The sequence below is a fragment of the Mesoplodon mirus genome (assembly GCF_964341445.2).
Source record: "Mesoplodon mirus genome assembly, chromosome: 2".
Lineage (NCBI taxonomy): Eukaryota > Metazoa > Chordata > Mammalia > Artiodactyla > Ziphiidae > Mesoplodon > Mesoplodon mirus.
In genome coordinates, this window is record NC_138977.1 from 170,649,037 (window position 1) to 170,673,675 (window position 24,639).

Consider the following 24,639-nt stretch of genomic DNA (forward strand, 5'->3'; position numbering starts at 1 on the left):
TCTTCTTTATGAGGTTGAGGAAATTTCCCACTTTCCTGGTGTATTAAGAATTTTAATCACAAATGGTTATTCAATTTTATCAAATTACAGATATGTTGTTTATCTTTGGTTGTTTTTAAGACTGTGTATTTAGTTTTCAGATATTTAATTATGATATATCTTGGTGTGGATTTCTTTGCAGTTATCTTGTTTGGAGTTTGCTCAACTGCTTGGATCTGCAGGTTTATGTCTTTCACGAAGTATGGGAAATTTTAAGTCTTTATTTATTCAATACTTTTTCTGTTCCATCTGCTTTCTCCTCTACTTCGGAACTCTGATGATATAAATTTTAAATCATTTTCTATTGTCCTGTAGACCACCTTAATCTTTTCAGTCTATTTTCTCTCTGTGGTTCAGCTTAAGCAAATTCTATTGATCTATCTCCAAAGGCACTGAGTTTATATTCTGTCCTCTCCACTCCACTCTTGAGCTTATTTAGTAGACTTTTTATTTTGGTTGTAGCATTTTTTAGTTCTATAACTTTCATTTGGTTCTTTTTTTACAACTTTGTTGAAATTTTCTATTTTTTATTTATTTCAGAAACTTTGTAATTAATTTTTGAAGCATTTTATGACAGATGCTTCAAAATCTTGACAAATAATTTCAACATGTTGCAACATTTGACCGAATCTTTGCCTTGGCCACTGCCCAAATTGTTAAGATACTTCCGCATACCAGGCACTGCATTCTTCCAACTACCACTTTTGATTTTATATGTGTATAACTTTTGACACACCATCCCCATTTCCCTGGCCCTGAACCAAGCATTTGAACCAAAGCAACATGATTTTCATTTTGGCCAGGCCTCAGTCAGGGGTCTATACTTAAGAGATGGGAGTTAAATCAACTTTACTTGAACAATATGGATTAGAGTTGGAGAGAAATTATTCCATCCTGCGTCACCCTCAAAATCAGCAAAAAATATGAAACCAGGAAAACAGGTGGTATGTAATTCTTACCCATTCTTTAGGAACCAAATCAATTTCTGTTTCTTTGTGATACACTTATCTATTCTTTCAGGCTTTATTTTTAGTTCTAAATAATATCTTTCATATCCAGAATTTTTGCCTGCTCCCACTAGAGTTTCATGAGGCTATGAACCCTATCTTATTCAATTTCATATCTCAACACCTAGGACAGTATATTAAAAGTAGTAAATATTGGCTATTTCACTAAATTAAATGAAATTATTCAGCAATGTTCTCTTTCTGAATGGAACATTAATATTGTTTTAATGGGCTTGATTTAATTTTAGGGTTTAACATCTGTCCACAGAAACACATTTCTGAAATTTCATTGAAAATAAATGGGAAAGTTTCTTTTAAAACAAATATTTTCTGTGCACACTGCTTTGAGGAACATGAAGAAAATAATACAACCATAATTCTTTGTGGCAACATGAGGGATACCTCTCCTGAAATTAGTAACACCATGAATTGCAGTTCACATTCAGGAATTAGAAACAACTATTTTACTAAGAAAAAAAAGTCAGTGTTTTTCTCAGGAAAATATGGCTTTATGTGCTACATATGTTTCATCCAAAAACATAACTCCAAATCATGCATCATGGGAAATATATAAGACCTTAACCGTGCCTTTTGCATAATTGAGAATTGAGAACAGTGAAGCTAATCTGAAATCCCATTGACAGATCTGCTGTCCATATAACTAACTAACTCTTGCACCTAACAGAGCAAAGAGGAATCAAGTATTTAGCATATGTTGTAAAGATAATAAACACCTTAGTGTTCAATAAAACCTCCAGAGAGTCATCAGTTTACATAAAGAAAACTTGGAAATGCAAGAGACGTTGCCAGAGGAAGTTCCAAATATATTATTCCTATAATTGCACTGGATTTGTTAACAAGCTTCTGTGTTAATTCACAAGACTGCAAGCTCTTCTTAGGATACCATCTGCCTACAATATTTGTTCAGGAACTTCTATCTTGAAGTGCCCTTAAACACTTTTAAAGCCTTCTTTTATATATGTACACACATAAAATATCTTTTTTTAAGTTATGTTAACAATAAAAGTTTGTATTACTTTCACAGAATGATTCTCCTTATTGCAAAATGTTAGGATATCAGGGATGTTAATTTTGAAGAATTTTAATGTAGGACATGTGATTGAGTGTGTGTGTGTGTGTGTGTGTGTGTGTGTGTGTGTGTGTGACAAATTCATTTACTTGGCTAATGATGAGAGAAGGTTTTGAATGAGATTGTATAAGCATTTATTTCTTTTGGAGTTCAAGCTTTGTAATTATGAGTACCAATCCCTTATGTTTATAAGGGTCACACAAAACCTCTTAAATATGTACCCGTCATACAGTATTACCTAGAGCTGTAGATCTAGGTAATACAATGCATTGGAATTCTATGCGGAGCTTCTTGAAAATTAGTGGTCTCACACAGGAATCCCTGAATCAGAACCTCGGGGTGAAAAGAAGGGAAAAAACAGGATTCCAAGTTTGAGGACCAATCTACCAAGTTCCCTTTCAAACTCTATCAGGGACTATGAGGTGTCTAAGTTAAAACTCTCCAAGCTAACATAAAATTTAATTCAAACTGGATTAAAAAATAAGTGGATGTAGTGGTTGAAATTACTGAAAACCTTAGGACACAGAACAGGATTCGGACATGAAGAGCTATGATTCTCCATAGTCCTGTTCACTCTGACTGTTCTCTCAGACTCTTCCTCACTTATGCAAAAATATATGCAGAAAATTCATACTTCACATCATTCAGAAACATAAGAGTTTCTAAGTCCCGTGTTACCTATCAGGTATTCTGACATTTTGCTGATTTTGACTTAGTGCATTGATGGCTCAGTTCTGCCCTCTCCCTATATCTTCATTTTTCTCCCAATGATCTTGCAGGGTTTTTTTGTTTTTTGTTTTTTTAATTAAGACTACTTCCAGGGCTTCCCTGGTGGTGCAGTGGTTGGGAGTCCGCCTGCCCATGCAGGGGACATGGGTTCGTGCCCCGGTCCGGGAAGATCCCACATGCCACCGAGTGGCGGGGCCGTGAGCCATGGCCACTGAGCCTGCGCGTCCGGAGCCTGTGCTCCACAATGGGAGAGGCCACAGCAATGAGAGGCCCACGTACAAAAAAAAAAAGACTACTTCTATATCCTTGGGGTCATATGACTTGCTTGGACCAATAGGGTTTTAGTAGATTTGACTCGTGCAGAGTCTTGACAAAGCACTTGTGTCTGTCACTTCCTTTCTGTCTTTTCTGTGCTTGCTAAAAGAACATGCCCCAGCTAGTCTCTGAAGTTGCCTGGGGCTATGTGAGAGATACTGAGAGGAAAGCAGAGTCATCCCAGCCAAGGCTATGCTAAAAGAGCCAATAGCCAGTTGACTCTCAAACTTGCAGAAGATCCCAGACAAGATCAGCTGAGATGAGCCTACCTGACCCATAGCTGATGGAAGATGTACAAATGAGTCCAGCTGAGGCCAGAACCTGATTTAAAGCTGACCCTTAATTTTGTGAGCTATTATAAATGGCTTTTAAGCCACTGAGTTTTGAAGTAGTTTATTCACCCCATTATTGGGGCAAGAGAATTGATACAACCATAGTCAAGGCAGCTGCACTAAGCTAAGCTCAGCACAGTAATAAGGGGGAACCTGAACTAGTAGCTGGGACAGTATCCTGGGCCAATTGGCTTAAGGCCAGTTACTTGAAGGAAACAATGTGTTAATGGAAATAAGAAAACTGAAGCCCATCAGGATCTCTGGAATTGGGGTGTTCCAAAATGAGAGAGGGTAGAAAGAGTCCTGGCAGGGCTCTTCGGTGATTCAAAAGAAGTGAAAGGCATGAAAGAACTATGAAAGAACTATCAATCCAGTTGTAAGAGTACACCAACATATGTGGAAAATAATCATAGAATGATAGCATAAGAAATTAGATTGTGGTAAAATTGTACCACATAAACTGTTAATATAGTAGAAGTTCAAAAGTAAAGAAAGAAATAAGAACTGGAAACATCAAGGCAGGATTTATGGGGAAGGTAGAGTTATAGAGGGATGCTTTGAAAAATAAACTAGTCTTGATAAAGGAGGGACAAAGATTCTAGGGAAGATTTTCAAATAAAGAAGGAGATTTATTAGACACTATTAATGTTAAATTGCTGTTTTATTTGAGGTAATTGAACACAGAAAAGATTATTTATGGTTACTACAATTTTAAAATTAATATTTAATTTACTAAAGATGCTTAGGTTGTTTTTTTTTAACAAAACATTTAGATTTAATTTACAAACTTGTGATGTTATTTATAAATCCATTAAATTTAAGTATGATTCTTAAAGGGGATTTTACATCTTAGTTAATTAAATCCCCTTAAATATTTTAAACAGCATTTATGCATTTAATATATTTGCTTTCTTTTATATGCAATTCAATAATCTCAATAACAGGGGCTTCCCTGGTGGCGCGGTGGTTGGGAGTCCACCTGCCGATGCAGGGGACATGGGTTCGTGCCCCGGTCCGGGAGGATCCCACATGACGCGGAGTGGCTGGGCCCATGAGCCATGGCCGCTGAGCCTGCGCGTCCGGAGCCTGTGCTCTGCAACGGGAGAGGCCACAACAGTGAGAGGCCCACGTACTGAAAAAAAAAAATAACAAATAAATAAAAATAATCTCAATAACAAAAAAAAGCTCCCCCAGAACTTAACCAATTTTTATAAACCTAATAAATTACGGACATAAATACAGTAAATCTGAAATTATAGTAAACATTACAATATGATTTGCAAAACCTGGTAGAATTATCTTGTTTCTTTTAACTTAAAATTATAAGTCAATTACTTAGGTATACATATTTAAACTAGAATTAAATAAATTAACTGGTAGATCTGTGATTTTCAAATGTGATTAGTATTACTGCTCCCTGGGGGGACATTTGGAGGTATGAGCAGGTGCTTTGGTTGTCACAATGTCTGGGGACAACTACAGGCAATTTGTGGGTGGCCACCAGTGACACTGAACCTCCTAGAGTAAGTGAGAGCAAAAAGCATGCCCCTTGAGTGCATTAGATAATGTAATTTGGGTTCTTCCAGAAGCTGACTCTGACAGACAATTCAAGTTCAAGTAATTTATTTGGGAGTGAAGGAAACACTGTTAGGTAAGTCAGAAGTGAGATAAGAGAGGAAATAAAGCAATAAAGGGTGCCTTATCAAACTAGCTACAACTGAGGGTAACTCGAGCATAATTCAACTGAGGAAACTCTGGGCACCAATGTACAGCATGGCTCCCTGGGGTATCTTACCATGGGGGTGATAGGGCTGGGTTCTGACACACCAGCTCCACTGCTATTGATTGAGGGCTGCTTCAACATGTGTGAAGTCTCCTGCACTTCAGGCAAAGCAAAGAGGACCCTGGCCACCAGAGAGCACTCCTAAGGGCAAAAACAAAAGCCAGATGCTCTGTACTTGTTTCTGTTTGTTTCTTTGTTTGTTTGTTTGATTCTTCAGATTGCAACACACTGAATACAAACCAAATGAGTTTAAATATAGGGATTTTATAAATTGACTCTTTAACTTTCCTTTGATTAGAGATGAGTCAACTGAAAGAAGGCTGCTAATCCAGGCTTTGAGTCATCAGAGGATCTGATCATCTAGAGTTTGATCCTCATTTGCTTCCTGGAGGTAAACAATGGTGGCTTTGAACAAGTGAGCCCCAGAAAAATTAACAAGGCCTTGGAAGAGAAAGGCAACACTGATCTCAGTTCCCAAGTAGTCATTTCTGCTCATTGGCACCTGCTGTACTGTATATGCTGGTGGATGGTGATAGATGTCACACTTCTAACCTCCAACATCCCTTGGAAAAGGCTCTGAGACTTGAATCCCATGGTAGAGTGCATAAGAGGAAAAATGGAACTGAGCTGAGCTTATAAATGTAAAGCAACCTTTATTAAGGACTAAGCCCTTGGAAATGTTTCATAGGGACCCATGAATTGTCTAAAATTATATGTCAACTTTTGCCAAAGTCTGCATCATTTCCCTGGAGAGAGAGAGTCCATAGCTTTCATTAGCCTCTCTAAGGAGACCATGTCCTTCACACAAGAAAAAGAAGTATTTATTTAAAATAAAAGAAATCCAGTAGCAGAAGAGGAAACAAGAGAAAAGTAGAGGAAGGTAACTGTTACCTACAATTATCAAATATTAATTTTGTCATGACCCTCATAAGAACCCTGTTATTCTGATCAAGAAAAAAAAAAAAAAACAAAACTAAGACTTAGATGAATTAGGGGATTTACAAGCTCAAGGACACAGCAGATGAGTGGTGCAACTGGCAATCCAACTTTGATGCTTTTCTGACTCCAAAGCATATGCCATCCTCACCGTGCTGCCCTGTTATCTCCAGAGGGTCCTGGAGTGAAGCCCTTGACCATGTATTTTCCAAATATTCTTAACAGTCTAGGGAGAAAATGAACTAATTTCACAGACACTGAAATGATCCAAAAGAAACAATAAAGTGCAGAGTATTTTAATATGACCATTCTTTCTAGGACCCACAGAGTTTAGCCCCCATGGCTATGATGACTCTGAGCCTGTACCTGGAACTGTGGATACTGACATTGCCACCTCATTCCACAGTGAAAGAGGGTAAGCATTATATCCATTCCCTAGGCAATTAAATGAAACTCATTTGGCAACCAATTAGAATGATCCTAAATTTATCAACATATTGTAATATTTCAATTTAAATTGGAGTTCATCTCAGCAGGGTAAGAAGTTTTAAAAGTTCCAAATGTTTAAGTGGTAAGCTTAGAATCCTTGCCTCCTAGCAATTTTTTTCCTTCACTATTCCCCTAAAATTTTCCTGGAGGGACACTAGGGACCTCTTCACTGCCAAATCTAATAATTCATATTCTAAATAATTTAACTATTTTTCCCTACATGAAAGATTACATTTTCCTTTTGAGGAATTTAGAAAATACAAACAAAATGAAAATCATACAAATAACGCAAAATCTGAGCTCATAAAATATTAACTGTGAAAAATTTGGTACCTAGCATACCTTAAATATAGATGATAGATAGACACATGTATTTTTAATAAATAGAACAGAGACCAAAATATTCATGTATGGAGAGTCACAAAGTTCCACAGCAGGAAGTTTCCCTGTTCATTCACGGTGTTGTCTCCTTGAGATAATGTGAAAAGAGAGGTAAGAATTAGAGAAGGCAGAAATGAGACTGATTTCCATTAGAAAGGGCAAGACACAAGTGGTGGGGGGAAAAAAAGACTGATTCTTGGAAGGAAGAAAGGCGGAAAGCTGAGGCTCGATCAGGAGAACATTTTTACTGGGCTTTGTAAGGTAGACTAGAGATTATGAGAGTTTGTTTATGCTTTCTGTCATTTGTTGTGCTTTCAACAAATATTTATTATGAATCTAGTCTGAGCAGTGCAGGGTGCCATGGAAACAGAAATGGGAAAGTCCTGCTCTCAGGATGCTTATCGATTAAGGAGAAGACTATATACAAATCAACGAGCAATTCCAAAGAAGTATGATAGATGCCCAGACAAAGACGAGCAAGAGAGATAGAAAAGTAGAAGCATCTAATCCACATTGGGCTGTGAAAGAGAAAACTCTCTAGAGGTGCTAATATTTGTCCAGGAACTGAAGGACAAGTATAATTTAGCCAGATAAGGGGTATAATGAAAGTCTTCTCAGCAGAAGAGATTTTTGTTAACAACAATGTTGCATTAGAAAGAATGGCAAGCCAATGGGCTCTTGTGTACAGAGTGTAGAAGGGTCTAAAGGATACAGAAACTTAGTAGTAAGTTTCTTGCCCCCTCATGGATTTGGACATAATCATTAGCTACAGGATACACACAAGTAGTGTGAGTATATATTACACGTGGTTATGTCCAAGTTGTTATTCTCGATAGCAACATTTGTTTCATCAACAAATACATCCAAATATAATTAAGGCAAAAAGAAGCAAAAAGTTAGAAGGAGACGGGTTTCAGGGTGCACAAAAAGAAGGTCTGTTCTAATGTAACAGCTATCAGGAAAAAATTGAAAGAAAGGAAGAAGAGAGGAAAGGGAGGAAAGGAGGGACAGTGCTTGGAAAAAGCACTTGGAAAAAGAAAGGAAGGACAAGGCTTGGAAAAGCAGTGGGTTCCCCGTCACTGATCATGTGAGGTAAACATAGTTTTCTCTCCCAGCATTTCATTTATGATTCTATAATTTGGAGTTGAACAAATGATAACAATATGTCTGGGATGCAACTATATTTGCTCTTTCTGCATGTTTGCTTAGAAAAAAGACAAAGATTCACATCGAGAGGTTAAATGTATCTATTTCTGGATGATTGGATTGCAGGTCAAATTTCTATCTTAATAGATATCCTGATTCTTAATTTATAATCAGAAAATGCAATAACTATTTAAAGCCTTTCTGCCTCCTGGTCAAACTTTTACAAGCACGTAAGTATAGAATGTATATTCAAATGGGATATGTTTAGAAACTCAAGGGATTACTCTTTTTATATAAATTACTGTCCTTCATTTACTATTTTTGATATATTAGTTTGCATAGAATAGGTCTTGTATAAATCTATGCACAATTGCTCTCTGCACAATAGGCTATCTTTCTTATATAAAAAGTAGCCACATCCATTTTGGTAACTATTTTAAAGTAAAAAACCCCATTTGACAAAACCAAAACATAACATAAAAATGACTACAAGCAAAGGTAAAGAGAAAGTGGCAATTTGGAAAAAAAATTGTCTAATATTCAAAAGAAATGGGATTGGTTTCTAGAAAGTATTAAAACCTTATATAGATTAATGTTTCAAAACAGAAATTTGGGCAAAGAATATAAACAGAAATATAAAAATACAATAATAACAAGAAGCAGCTCCTTTTCACTAATAAGCATGGAAAAGCAAATAACAGCAATGAGACAGCATATTTTTGGCCCTCAGATTGGCAACATTTTAAACATTCCCATAATACAGAGAACTGTGTAGTATATCCTGCAGCTTTTTGGAGATTTTTGACAATTTCTGCTAAATTGTTTAACTATGCATTCTTTATTATTCAACAATTTCACCTGTCAGTTTTTCCCCTTTAGAATTAATTTCATAAATGTGCAAAGAGGACTTCATCAAAATTATTTTCAGAGATAATAATATAAATATCATTCAACAAAATAAAGGTTAAATATGTTATGGTGCATTAATGAGACAAAGCCTATGCAACAGCTTAAAAATATAGTTTTATTATTTTGAAAAGTTTACATTCACATATAATGCATAGAAAATGATCTAGAAGGATACACATTAAAATAAAGATATGATTTCTTCAGAGGTGAGACAGGGCTAGAGAAAGAAAGGGTAGGGTAGAAGAGACTTATGCTTAGTTGCATTGTGTGATTTATTTTACCTCATATTGAGATCATGTCTTATTTGTTAAATTAATCAATTTTTTTAAATAAAAGGAAAAAAGAGATAATTTTATACTGATTCAAAAAAATTTGGATGAGGAAGGGAATAGAGACATCACTTAGTTCAAACATCTAAATTTGAAGACCAAGATCCTGATACCAAAAGATTTGAAATTACTCCGAAAAGAGATATTTCTTGTACCCGAAGCTATAACTCAAGTCTCCTGACTCATATCCAATGTTCTTCCATGCCCCTTGAGTGCATGACAAGTATTCTTTAATTTTGAGCACAGTATCAGTAATTTTTGTGATTTAGATGACAACGATGCTGAGGGTAGTAAGTCTTCACTGAGTGTAAGCAGATGTGTGCATCTCCCGTTATAAGAAACAGAATTGGGTAGAAATTAATTATAACCACACTGCTTCCCCAGATTAATCATAATGAGATGGTAGGAATGCTTCTACATGTACTGCATGATAATAGTCAATTGCAGAGTTTATGGTCCTAATTATTTAGTATTAAAGGCCTCATTTTGAGGTGTGCAGCAACATTCAAATAGAAAAAAAATAGACTAAATGCGTCTGTTTAGACAGGAATTGACAAGGCATTATAGTTGCAGGCATAATGTACACTCCTAAGATCACTTTGAGAATTGGAATTTAGCAGTAAGAAAGCTGCCAGAGTGATAGTACCAGACACTGATTTTGTGAATGCAGACGTGTGTTGCAGCTTCTGAATGGTTCAATTAAAACAAAAAAGTCTAGGGCTTCCCTGGTTGTGCAGTGGTTGAGAGTCCACCTGCCGATGCAGGGGATGTGGGTTCGTGCCCCTGTCCGGGAGGATCCCACATGCCATGGAGCGGCTAGGGCCCATGAGCCATGGCTGCTGAGCCTGCGCGTCCGGAGCCTGTGCTCCGCAACGGGAGAGGCCACAACAGTGAGAGGCCTGCGTACCGCAAAAAAAAAAAAAAAAAAAAAAAAAAAAAAAAAAAAAAAAAAAAAGTCTATTTACAGATAATTCAACATTGTGAAGTGTTGTGGGATCAGCTGCTCTCCCCCCAATATCCTTTCAGCGGAGAATTTTCTGCTGTCCACATTTCCTAAAAGAGACCTGAAGCTTTGATGTTCAACGCCAGGATCAAGTAACAACAAGGGACCATTTCACTGTGGGGAAAACAAATAACATTTGGCCCCATGTCCAGATTCCACTCCATTGTTCATTTACCAAAACTAAAATTATAATAAAAACAAGATTATGGACTTTATATAAGCCTATAAAATAACTCCAGAAAATTACAGATCCAGAAAAAAATAATCAAAAACGTCAATATCAGCTATACAACTTTCTAAAAATGTAACCAAATAATGTAATAAAGAACAGAGGTGGAACTTGGCTCTGAGTTGAGTTGCCCACCTGCAAGTTATTTTTAGGCATCCCCAAGATGGAAAGAAAAACATAAAAAAAATAAAAATAAAAATATTTCCGCAAGTCTGCATAAAAAGAGTGCTCTGTGGTTGAATCTTCAGTCAGATTGGAAACCAAGCCTTGTCTCTGCTATGCATAGCCTTTGAATAAACTAAGGATAGAGGAAAATAAACAAAGGAAGATTAAAGGAAAGACAAACGTGTCTGTATAGAAAGGAAGAAATGAAACTACTTTAGCTAATTATTTTAAAGTTGATATTTTTTCTTCTCATTTATGCTCAAATATAATTATACTCACCGTGTAAACAACCCATGAGACAGGTTACTTGAGGAGAAGCTTTAAAATCTACTTTCTCTCTTTTTCTGGCTTCCAGAAAGTACCAAGATTGGGCAATAGAAAGTTATTTTTCAGATTGGGTAGAAGAAACACAGAGGACAAACTGTGATGAGAAATGCTGTTTGTCTCTTCAAATGAATCTTCTTTACACCCTTGAAATCTATTATTAATGAATGTCAATGAGATCACAAAGTGAGTGCCAACTTATAATCATCCTTTTATTCGGAGGATGATGCATTGTAAAATTATCCAACAACAACAAAGTATATCTTGAAGAACAACATCCCTGGACCTAATTTTTTGGAAGAAAAAATTCTAAATTAGAATTCAGTAAATTCTAAAACTTGCATTTCAGGTTACAAGGCTCACCAATTTCAACACAATACCAACTGAAAGACCAGATTTTGTGGCCAAATAAAGTAAGTATATTTAGAGAAGTGTAGACCAAGTTTAAGTATAATCCAGAGGTTTCAGGTTAATGGTACGATGACATTGGGAGCCTGGGGGTTTTCTCTTCAGTCAGTCTGCTTCCATCACCACCATCACCATGGAAACCTACTTGGAAAATGACCCACAATATTCATTTTTTAAACATAATGGACACTTCACTAGCTCATCTCACTTAGACTTTCAACAGCATTCAGCACAGCTGGCGACTCCCTCCTCTCCATGATCACATTCTCCTCCTATTTCTTCCTCCAACTCAGGCTGCTGCTTTTCTGCCTTCACACTCCTGTCACCTGCTTCCATCTCTCTACCTTCTGTATATAGGCAAGTACCAAGTTTCCATCCTGGGCCTCTTTTCTTCCTTGTCTTCATTCCTTTCCATTTAATCACATCCATTCTCTCTTCTCATTTCAGCTTTAGTCTATGTCTAACTTAGAAACACCCCCTGAGCTTCATTCTCTTAGATGTTGCTGTCTCCTTGACATCTTTCCCAAAGTATCCAATCGTCATTTCAAACTTAATGTGGTCCAAAATCAAACTGTTCCCTTTTCTCTCCAAACCTGTTCTTTTCCCTATCTTTCCTACCTTGTTTCTTTTTAATTTTTTTATTGAAGTGTAGTTGATTTGCAATATTATATTAGTTTCAGTTGTACAATATAGTGATTCAATATTTTTTATAGATTTTACTCCAGTTAAAATTATTATAAAATCTTGGCTCTATTCCCTGTTTTGTACAATATATCCTAATAGCTTATTTCATACATAATAGTTTGTATCTCTTAATCTCCTAGCCCTATTTTGCCCCTCCCCCTTTCCCTGTCCTGACTGGTAACAACAATGAAACACAAGGTCCAATGAGGGAGACAGACATTATTAATTATAATGTGTTAGCATAAGTGGTAAAAAAAAAGAGCACAAAATAAGATAAGAACACAATCTAAACTTAACATTTGGGAAGGAAATGATTAAGAGGGGATGTTTCTGAACTATTGTTTTCAAGGATTCTTATGGCAACAGGATTCGCTTTGATGCCCTTTTTTCTGCCTAAAGTGGTGATTTTTTCCACATTAGCCTCCAATTAGAGAATTTAAAAGGTGCTCTAAAACCCCATTTTCTAAGACACACATTTTCTAGGTCATGGTGGGAACACAGGCACCAGGCAGTGAAGTTAGAGAAATGGAGAACGTCAATAAGTCGGGGTGTGGAAGCAGTAACATCCATAGAAATCAACTGATAACATTTATTAAGACTATTCTTTGTGCACTGGAGTGTGCTGAGTGAGGAAGAGCTTTGTGGCAAGAAGCAAACATTCGGCAAATGCCAAGAACTTTTCACAATTGCATTGCTACCATCACAGCTTAGTAAACCCCTTCCCTTCCTTTATGAACCAGTTCAAATGTCTTCTCCTCTCTGAAGCATTTGCATCTGATCAATCAGCTTCCTCTCCTGAGTACCTATAGGCTTCTATAATGGCGTGCATTACAATGAGTAGTTAGCATGGCATGCACTACAGACGATAGTGATAATTAGTTAGCACACTGTATTAGTCACCTCAAGCTACCATAGGAAAATGCCACATGCTAGGTGGCTTAAACAGCAGAAATTTATTTTCTCACAGTTCAGTTCTGGAGGCTAGAAGTTCAAGATTAAGATGTCATCAAGGTTGGTTTCTGGTGAGCATCTCTCCTTGGCATGTAGCCTTCTAGCTGTGTCCTCACACGTTGGAGAGAGAGAGCTTTGAAGTCTCTTCCTCTTCTTATAAGGGCACCAGCCCTATCAGATTAGGGCCCCACCCTTGTGACATAATTTAACCTTTATCACTTCCTCACAGGCCCTATTTCCAAATGCAGTCACATCAGGAATTAGGTCTCCAACATGTGAATACTGAGGGGACACAACATTTAGTCTGTAACACATGTCTATCTCATTAAGACCATGTCTTGGTCATATTTTAATCGCAGCACTTTTCTCTGAGTCTGGCATAGATTAAGTTCTCAAAAGATAATTTTTTCAATGAAAAGATGGAAGAGTGAATGCCTGCATAGATGAAGAAATCCTAGATGAGGTGAATACTATTTGGGAATGCAATTCAGTTTTTATGTTGTTACATAGTTATTTTATTTGTCCCATGAGAATCAGCAGCTTGTAAAGGAGAAGGTTGAAATGTAAAGTCCCAAGAACCGACATAATGAGATTGGCCTTGTGGCACCCAACTTATCTACCCCATTAGTTTAGTGCTTAAATTAAAGACAAGCTGCATTTCAATATTCTAAGTAATTTGAATTTTATATATTATAGAATAAAATGCATTTTCTAGTATAGGAAAATAAAACAGAACAGTATGAACTTCAGAAAAGGGATTTGCTTGTCTTATTTCTCATTATACACTTTATTCGCCCTGACCATGGTATTTGATTCAGAGCCCATAGAGTATCATAGTGTTCATGAGCTCTATCTTCTTAATTTGATGCTCTCAACAGTTATTATCCTATTGCCTTAGGTTTTTCCTCTTAAGAAACATCATATTTAAAACACATGAAAAACAATGCCCAATTTCACAGTATGGCCTCATTAATTAACATATAGTATTCATAAACCCAAACATCTTGTCAAATTCCATTGGTTAAATAGGGACAAACTGAGAGAGTAACATTGACATATATACACTACCATGTGTAGAATTGATAGCTAGTGGGAAGCTGCTCTATAGCACAAGGAACATAGCTCTGTGCTCTGTGATAACCTAGAGGGGTGGGATAGGGGTAGGGGAGGGAGGCTCAAGACCGAGGGGATATATGTATACATAAAGCTGATTCATTTTGTTGTACAGCAGAAACTAACACAACATTGTAAAGCAATTATACTCCAATAAAAACAATAAAACACAAATAGAAAGTACAAAAAATACATAGAATGCCACTGCCTTCAAAACCTGAATTAAGAAAAAAAAAAGAAAAAAAAAAGAGTCACCCAGCAGACATACCTGAGAAGAAAGTAAAATAATTGTTTTTATTTAAAATACCTATGGACACTATCATGACAACTTCTTTTTCAAACTATAAATAACCTGTACACCTTCCATCTTAGGAAGAAGTAGCTACAAGGAATCAGCTATAAATAAAAATACACATGTAAAATACATATGTCTATGTCTATTATCTGTCTCTTTAACCATTGTTAATTTCATACCTATGCTTCTATAACAGTCCCTCCCCCATTTTACCTTTTACCCCCTTGGTACTCCCACCAAGGTGACCTCCATCACCCTGTTCTACTTCTTTTTTCCCCAAGCGTTTATTGTCTTCTCATATACCCTGTACTTGATTTGTTTTTAGAATTATTCTTTAGTTTATGATTTACTTTATGTGAGAAATTATGCTCCACAAGGGCAAGAGATTTTATGTTGCTCACTGATAATCCAAGCTTCCACAACAGTGCCTGGCACACAGTCAACAATGAATGAATCTTCAAGGAATTAATGAAGTAATTAAAGTGGTTACTATTTTGAAGTGGTAATTATCTCCTTGATTATTCCTGATTCTATCATGCTCTAAATTTCTTGCCGTTGGGACAGTATTTGTAGATGAATACCTATGTTAATGTTTACTGATTCTCGTTTCAGATGTTAGCATGCTCTGTTTTAGTAAGTTCCATCTGAGAAGTCATTTAATGTAAACAAACAAACAGACCAAAAAGTACCTGATGACTCATTTTCAAAAATATTCTGCTTATCCAGGCTATATACATTTATTACCGATCTCTCCTCTTTTGCTTCATTGATTGATACTTCAGGAGAGAACCAGCTTTCCCTCAGAGCACATAGTATTAGGAAGCACAAGACCTGGAGGTAAGCGCTGACTCTAGCACTCACCAGCTATTTGACCTGGGTTAGTTGCTTTTTGTGTTCTAACACTAGTCATGTCTACTTTCGTCAGTAACTGAAAGATATCATGTTTGTGAGAGAGCTATGCAAACTATAAGCTGCTAACCCAGAATTTCCCAAATAATGTTCTAGAGTACACTGAGTTTCTTAAGATGTTAATAAATGTTCTATAAAAGCATGGCTAAATAAATGGGTTTCTGAGCCTTTAATATGCTAATGCGCATAGTGAATCAACAAAAGGGAAATGTAGTATGTTTTACCACCCCCAATTTCTTCTTAAATATAGAATCCTTTTCTCAAGTTTTACCAATTCTTTCTGCAAAAATATTCCATAAGTTCTGGGCTCTAGAAGTTTTATTTTATTAGTTTATTTTCATACTACACAGGTAACTAATTAACTACTTAACCTACTTAAAAGACTTCTCTACAGAAAATTTCAGATTATTTGTTATGCATAGTGTTCTTCATTTAGTTAAATACAACTTCATATTTCAAAAATTTTGAGTACTAATACTTTATGAAAAGTATATTTATTCTACAATTCCTTTCATAATAGTGACAAAAAAGAAAAAAAAACTTAGATAAGTTTAATGAAAGAAGTGTAAGAATTTTATAATGGAAATGACAAAATATTGTTCAATGAAATTAAAGAAGATCTAGGCTTCCCTGGTGGCACAGTGGTTGAGAATCCGCCTGCTGATGCAGGGGACACGGGTTCATGCCCTGGTCTGGGAAGATCCCACATGCTGTGGAGTGGCTGGGCCCATGAGCCATGTCCGCTGAGTCTGCACATCCGGAGCCTGTGCTCTGCAATGGGAGAGGCCACAGCAGTGAGAGGCCCGTGTACAGCAAAAAAAAAAAAAAAAAAAAAAAAAAAAGGAAGAAGATCTAAAGCATTCCATGTTCATTTATTCAAGGATTCAGTGTTGTTAAGATGACAATTATTCTCAATAGACCCATAGATTCAACATAAACTCTATCAAAATTCCAGCAGGTTTTTTGCATAAATTAAAAATTAGTCCAGAAATTTATAAGGGATTGCAAAGACTTAATGTAGTTGAAACAATTTTGAAAAAAAATTGAGTAAAACTAGAAGACTTTAACTTTCCAATTTCAAACTCACTGTAAAGCTATTGTTATGAAGACAGTGGTACTGACAGAGGATGGACATGTATATCAATGGGACAGAATTGAGAGTCTAGAAATAAAGCCTTGCCTTTACAGTTAATTGATTTTTGGCAAAGACACTAAGCAATTAAATACGGAAAAAGTTAACTCTTAAAAGATGGTGATGGGACAATTGTACATCCAATATGAACTTAGACTCATCTCACACTGCACATAAAAATTAACTCAAAATTTAGAAAAAATCTAACAAAAATTAACTCAAAATTTATTATAGACAAATATATGGGCTAAAATAGTAAAACTTTTGGAAGAAAATGTAGGAAAATATCTTCTGGACTTTGGTTAGGCAACTGTTTCTTAGATGTGACACCAAAAGTATAGTTTATGTGGTCTTCAGGATAATGACCCCTCAAAGACGCCCATAACCTAATTCCAAGAACCTATAAATATGCTCAGGTATGCGGCCAAGGGGAATTAAGTTTGCATATGGAATCAAAGTTGCTAATCAGCTATCCTTAAAATAGAAATATGTCTTTGGCTATATAGGAAGGCTCAATGGAACCACAAGGGATTAAAAGTAGAAGAGAAAGGGAGGTGGAGGAGTCAGAGTTGGAACTTCACTCACTCTTTTGGCTTTGAAGATTGAAGAAGAGCATCACAAGCAATGAAATAGAGGCAACCTCTAGAAGGTGTAAATGGCAAGGTAGTATATTCTCCCCTAGAATCTTCAGAAAGGGATACCTGCCAACACCTTGATTTTAGCTCACTGAGACCCTTTTCAGAGTTCTGAATTACCAGAATTCCTTATGATAAATTTGTGTTGTTTTAAGACACTAACTTTGTGATAATTTGTTATGGCACTCATCTAGTACAGGAGAAAAACTTCAAGGCCTTGGATAAAGCAAAGATTTCTTAGATATGATACCAAAAGCACAGAACATTAAATTTTTAAAATGATAAATTCGACCTCATCAAAATTCACTACATCTGGGCTTCAGAAAACATTATTTTTTTAATTTCAATATATATTTATCCAATGTGTTCAACATATCATACTTTCCAGTGATTCAATATAAATAACAAAACAATCTAAAAATTGTTCCTGGGACTCTACATTTTTTATTTTAATAGACTAAAATCAAAAATGTAGAATCATTTTTGTAATCATATGGTAGAATCATTATCTTTCAAACTTCCACTTTGTATAAGCAGGTTTTAAGTCCGAGATATTGTTTTTTTTTTTTAATTTTTGAATTTTATTTTTTTTTAACAGCAGGTCCTTATTAGTCATCAATTTTTTTAACATCTTTATTGCAGTATAATTGCTTTACAAAGGTGTGTTCATTTCTGTTTATAACAAAGTGAATCAGCTATATATATACATATTTACCCATATCTCTTCCCTCTTGCATCTCCTCCCTCCCACCCTCCCTATCCCACACTTCTAGGTGGTCACAAAGCACCGAGCTGATCTCGCTGTGCCATGCAGCTGCTTCTCACTAGCTATCTATTTTACATTTGGTAGTGTATATATGTCCATGCTACTTTCTCACGTTGTCACAGCTTAACCTTCCCATTCCTCATATCCTCAAGTCCATTCTCTAGTAGGTCTGTGTCTTTATTCCCATCTTATCCTAGGTTCTTCATGACCTTTTTCTTTTTTCTCTTAGATTCCATATATACGTGTTAGCATATAGTATTTGTTTTGGTCTTTCTGACTTACTTCACTCTGTATGACAGACTGTATGTCCATCCACCTCACTACAAATATCTCAATTTCGTTTCTTTTTATGGCTGAGTAATATTCCATTGTATATATGTGCCACTGCTCTTTATCTATACATCCAATGATGGACACTTAGGTTGCTTCCATGTCCTGGCTACTGTAAATAGAGCTGCAATGAAGAGTTTGGTACATGACTCTTTTTGAATTATGTCTTTCTCAGGGTATGTGTCCAGTAGTGGGATTCTGGGTCATATGGTAGTTCTATTTTTAGTTTTTTTAAGGAACATGCATACTGTTCTCCATAGTGGCTGTATCAATTTACATTCCCACCAACAGTGCGAGACGTTCCCTTTTCTCCACACCCTCCCCAGAATCAATTGTTTGTAGATTTTTTGATGATGGCCATTCTGACCGGTGTGAGATGATATCTCATTGTAGTTTTGATTTGCACTTCTCTATTAATGATGTTGAGCATTCTTTCATGTGTTTGTTGGCAATCTGTATATCTTCTTTGGAGAAATGTCTATTTAGGTCTTCTGCCCATTTATGGATTGGGTTGTTTGTTTTTTTGTTATTGAGCTGCATGACCTGCTTATAAATTTTGGAGATTATACATTGTCAGTTGTTTCATTTGCAAATATTTTCTCCCAATCTGGGGGTTGTCTTTTGGTTTTGTTTATGGTTTCCTTTGCTGTGTAAAAGCTTTGAAGTTTCATTAGGTCCCATTTGTTTATTTTTGTTTTTATTTGCATTTCTCTAGGAGGTGGGTCAAAAAGGATCTTGCTGTGATTTATGTCATAGAGTGTTCTGCCTATGTTTATCTCTAAGAGTTTGATAGTGTCTGGCCTTATATTTAGGTCTTTAATCCATTTTGAGTTTATTGTTATGTATGGTGTTAGGGAGTCTTCTAATTTCATTCTTTTACATGTAACCCTCCAGTTGTCCCAGCACCACTTATTGAAGAGGCTGTCTTTTCTCCACTGTATATTCATGCCTCCTTTACCAAAGATAAGTTGACCATATGTGCGTGGGTTTATCTCTGGGCTTTCTATCCTGTTCCATTGATCTATATTTCTATTTTTGTGCCAGTACCATGCTGTATTGATTACTGTAGCTTTTTAGTATAACATGAAGTCAGGGACCCTGATTCCTCCAGCTACATTTTTCGTTCTCAAGATTGCTTTGGCTATTTGGTGTCTTTAGTGTTTCCATACAAATTGGGCAAATTTTTGTTTTAGTTCTGTGAAAAATGCTAGTGGTAGATTGATAGGGATGGCATTGAATCTATAAATTGCTTTGGGTAGTAGTCATTTTCAAAATGTTGATTCTTCCAATCCAAGAACATGGTATATCTCTCCATCTATTTGTATCATCTTTAATTTCTTTCATCAGTGTCATAATTTTCTGCATACAGGTCTTTATTCTCCTTAGGTAGGTTTACTTCTAGATATTTTATTCTTTTTGTTGCAGTGGTAAATGGGAGTGTTTTCTTAATTTCATTTTCAGATTTTTCATCATTAGTGTATAAGAATGCCAGAGATTTATGTGCATTAATTTTGTATCCTGCTACTTTACCAAATTCATTGGTTAGCTCTAGTAGTTTTCTGGTAACATCTTTAGTATTCTCTATGTATAGTATCACGTCATCTGCAAACAGTAACAGTTTTACTTCTTTTCCATCTTGGATTCCTTTTATTTCTTTTTCTTCTATGATTACTGTGGTTAAAACTTCCAGAACTATGTCGAATAAGAGTGGTGAGAGTGGGCAACCTTGTCTTGTTCCGATCTTCGTGGAAACGGTTTCAGTTTTTCACCACTGAGGACGATGTTGGCTGTGGGTTTTTCATATATGGCCTTTATTATGTTGAGGAAAGTTCCCTCTATGCCTACTTTCTGCAGGGTTTTTATCATAAATGGGTGTTGAATTTTGTCGAAAGCTTTCTCTACATCTATTGAGATGATCATATGGTTTTTCTCCTTCAATTTGTTAATATGGTGTATCGCATTGATTGATTTGCGTATATTGAAGAATCCTTGCATTCCTGGAATAAACCCCACTTGATCATGGTGTATGATCCTTTTAATGTGCTGTTGGATTCTGTTTGCTAGTATTTTGTTGAGGATTTTTGCATCTATGTTCATCAGTGATATTGGCCTGTAGTTTTCTTTCTTTGTGACATCTTTGTCTGGTTTTGGTATCAGGGTGATGGTGGCTTCATAGAATGAGTTTCGGAGTGTTCCTCCCTCTGCTATATTTTGGAAGAGTTCGAGAAGGATAGGTGCTAGCTCTTCTCTAAATGTTTGATAGAATTCGCCTGTGAAGCCATCTGGTCCTGGGCTTTTGTTTTTTGGAAGATTTTTAATCACAGTTTCCATTTCAGTGCTTGTGATTGGTCTGTTCATATTTTCTATTTTTTCCTGGTTTAATCTCGGCAGGTTGTGCATTTGTAAGAATTTGTCCATTTCTTCCAGGTTGTCCAATTTACTGGCATAGAGTTGCTTGTAGTAGTCTCTCATGATCCTTTGTATTTCTGCAGTGTCAGTTGTTTTTAATTCTATTGATTTGAGTCTTCTCCCCTTTTTTCTTGACGAGTCTGGCTAATGGTTTATCGGTTTTGTTTATCTTGTCAAAGTCCAGCTTTTACTTTACTGATCTTTGCTATCATTTCCTTCATTTCTTTTTCCTTTATTTCTGATCTGATCTATATGATTTCTTTCCCTCTGCTAACTTTGCGGGTTTTTTGTTCTTCTTTCTCTCATTGCATTAGGTGCAAGGTTAGGTTGTTTACTCGAAATGTTTCCTGTTTCTTAAGGTAGGATTGTATTGCTATAAACTTCCCTCTTAGAACTGTTTTTGCTGCATCCCATAGGTTTTGGGTCATTGTGTCTCCATTGTCATTTGTTTCTAGGTATTTTTTGATTTCCTATTGATTTCTTCAGTGATCACTTCGTTATTAAGTAGTGTATTGTTTAGACTCCATGTGTTTGTATTTTATTCAGATCTTTTCCTGTAATTGATATCTAGTCTCATAGCATTGTGGTCAGAAAAATTACTTGATACAATTTCAATTTTCTTAAATTTACCAAGGCTTGATTTGTGACCCAAGATATGATCTATCCTGGAGAATGTTCCATGAGCACTGGAGAAAAAATGTGTATTCTGGTGTTTTTGGATGGAATGTCCTATAAATATCAATTAATTCTATCTTGTTTAATGTATCATTTAAAGCTGTGTTTCCTTTTTTATTTTCATTTTGGATGATCTGTCCATTGGTGAGAGTGGGGTGTTAAAGTCCCCTACTATGAATGTGTTACTGTCGATTTCCCCTTTTATGGCTTTTAACATTTGCCGTATGTTTTGAGGTGCTCCTATGTTCGGTGTATAAATATTTACAATTGTTATATCTTCTTCGTGGATCGATCCCTTGATCAGTATGTAGTGTCCTTCTTTGTCTCTTCTAATAGTCTTATTTTAAAGTCTATTTTGTCTGATATGAGAATTGCTACTCCAGTTTTCTTTTGGTTTCCATTTGCATGGAATATCCTTTTCCAACCCCTCACTTTCAGTCTGTATGTGCCTCTAGGTCTGAAGTGGGTCTCTTGTAGACAGCATATATATGGGTCTAGTTTTTGTATCCATTCAGCCAATCTGTGTCTTTTGGTGGGAGCATTTAATCCATTTACATTTAAGGTAATTATCGATATGTATGTTCCTATTCCCATTTTCTTAATTGTTTTGGGTTCATTATTGTAGGTCTTTTCCTTCTCTTGTGTTTCTTGCCTATAGAATTTCCTTTAGCATTTTTTTGTAAAACTGGTTTGGTGGTGCTGAACTCTCTCAGCTTCTGCTTGTCTGTAAATGTTTTAATTTATCCATCAAATCTGAATGAGGGAGACGCAAGAGGGAAGGGATATGGGAACAGATGTATATGTATGACTGATTCACTTTGTTATAAAGCAGAAACTAACAAAAAAAATCTGAATGAGATCCTTGCTGGGTAGAATAATCTTGGTTGTAGGTTTTTCCCCTTCATCACTTTAATTATGTCCGGCCACTCCCTTCTGGCTTGTAGAGTTTCTGCTGAAAGATCAGCTGTTAATCTTATGGGAATTCCCTTTTATGTTATCTGTGGTTTTTCCCTTGCTGCTTTTAATATGTTTTGTTTGTATTTAATTTTTGACAGTTTGATTAATATGTGTCTTGGCGTGTTTCTCCTTGGATTTATACTCTATGGGACTCTCTGTTCTTGCTAGACTTGATTGACTATTTCCTTTCCCATATTAGGGAAGTTTTCAACTATAATCTCTTCAAATATTTTCTCTGTCCGTTTCTTTTTCTCGTCTTCTTCTAGAACGCCTATAATTCGAATGTTGGTGTGTTTAATGTTGTCCCAGAGGCCTCTGACACTGTCCTCAGTTCTTTTCATTCTTTTTTCTTTCTTCTGCTCTGCAGTAGTTATTTCCATTATTTTATCTTCTATGTCACTTATCCGTTCTTCTGCCTCAGTTATTCTGATATTGATCCCTTCTATAGTATTTCTAATTTCATTTTTTTTGTTGTTCATCATTGCTTATTTCCTCTTTAGTTCTTCTAGGTCCTTGTTAACTGTTTCTTGCATTTTGTCTATTCTATTTCCAAGATTTTGGATCATATTTGCTATCATTATTATGAATTCTTTTTTAGGTAAACTGCCTATATCCTCTTCATTTGTTAGGTCTGGTGGGTTTTTATCTTGCTCCTTCATCTGCTGTGTGTTTTTCTGCCTTCTCATTTTGCTTGTCTTACTGTGTTTGGAGTCTCCTTTCTCCAGGCTGCAGGTTCGTAGTTCCCATTGTTTTTGGTGTTTGTCCCCCATGGCTAATGTTTGTTCAGTGGGATGTGTAGGCTTCCTGGTGGAGGAGACTAGTGCCTGTGTTCTGGTGGATGAGGCTGGATCTTTTCTTTCTGGTTGGCACATCCACGTCTGTTGGTGTGTTTTGGGGTGTCTGTGGCCTTATTATAATTTTAGGCAGCCTCTCCGCTAATGGGTGGGTTGTGTTCCTCTCTTGTTAGTTGTTTGGCATAGGGTGTCCAGCACTGTAGCTTGCTGGTCGTTGAGTGAACCTGGGTGTTGGTTTTGAGATGGAGATCTCTGGGAGATTTTCACTGTTTGATATTACGTGGAGCTGGGGGGTCTCTTGTTGTCCAGTGTCCTGAAGTTGGTTCTCCCACCTCAGAAGCACAGCACTGACTCCTGTCTGGAGCACCAAAAGCCTTTCATCCACATGGCTCAGAATAAAAGGGAGAAAAAGTAGAAAGAAAGAAAGAAAGAAAGAGGATAAAATAAAATAAAATAAATTAAAATAAAGTTATTAAAATAAAAATAATTATTAAGAAAAAAAATTTTAAGTTAAAAAAAATAGATGGACAGAACGCCAGGACAAATGGTGAAAGCAAAGCTTTACAGACAAAATCTCACACATAAGCATACACATACACACTCACAAAAAGAGGAAAAGGGAAAAAAATAATATATCTTGCTCTCAAAGTCCACCTGCTCAATTTGTGTTGATTCGTTTTCTATTCAGGTATTCCACAGATGCACATTACATCAAGTTGATTGTGGAGATTTATTCTACTGCTCCTGAGGCTCCTGGGAGAGATTTCCCTTTCTCTTCTTTTTTCACACAGCCCCCAGGACTCAGCTTTGGATTTGGCTCCGCCTCTGCATGTAGGTTGCATGAAGGTGTCTGTTCTTCTTCACTCAGACAGGATGGGGTTAAAGGAGCAGCTGATTCAGGGGCTCTGGCTCACTCAGGCCGGGGGAAGGTAGGGGTACAGATGCGGGTCAAGGCTGCGGTGGCAGAGGCCAGAATCACATTGCACCAGCCTGCGGCATGCCGTGCATTCTCCCAGTGAAGTTGTGCCTGGATCACGGGACCCTGGCAGTGGTGGGCTGCACAGGCTCCTGGGTGGTGCGGTGTGGATAGTGACCTGTGCTTGCATACAGGCTTCTTGGTGGTGGCAGCAGCAGCCTTGGCATCTCATGCCCATCTCTGGGATCTGCACTGATAACCGTGGCTTACACCCGTCTCTGGAGCTCCTTTAAGCAGCACTCTTAATCCCCTCTCCTTGCGCACCAGGAAACAAAGAGGGAAGAAAAAGTCTCTTTTCCCAGATATTTTCCTAGATGCCCTCCCGGCTATCTGTGGTGCACTAGCACCCTTAAGGCTGTGTTCACACCGCCAACCCCAGTCCTCTCCCTGTGATCTGAC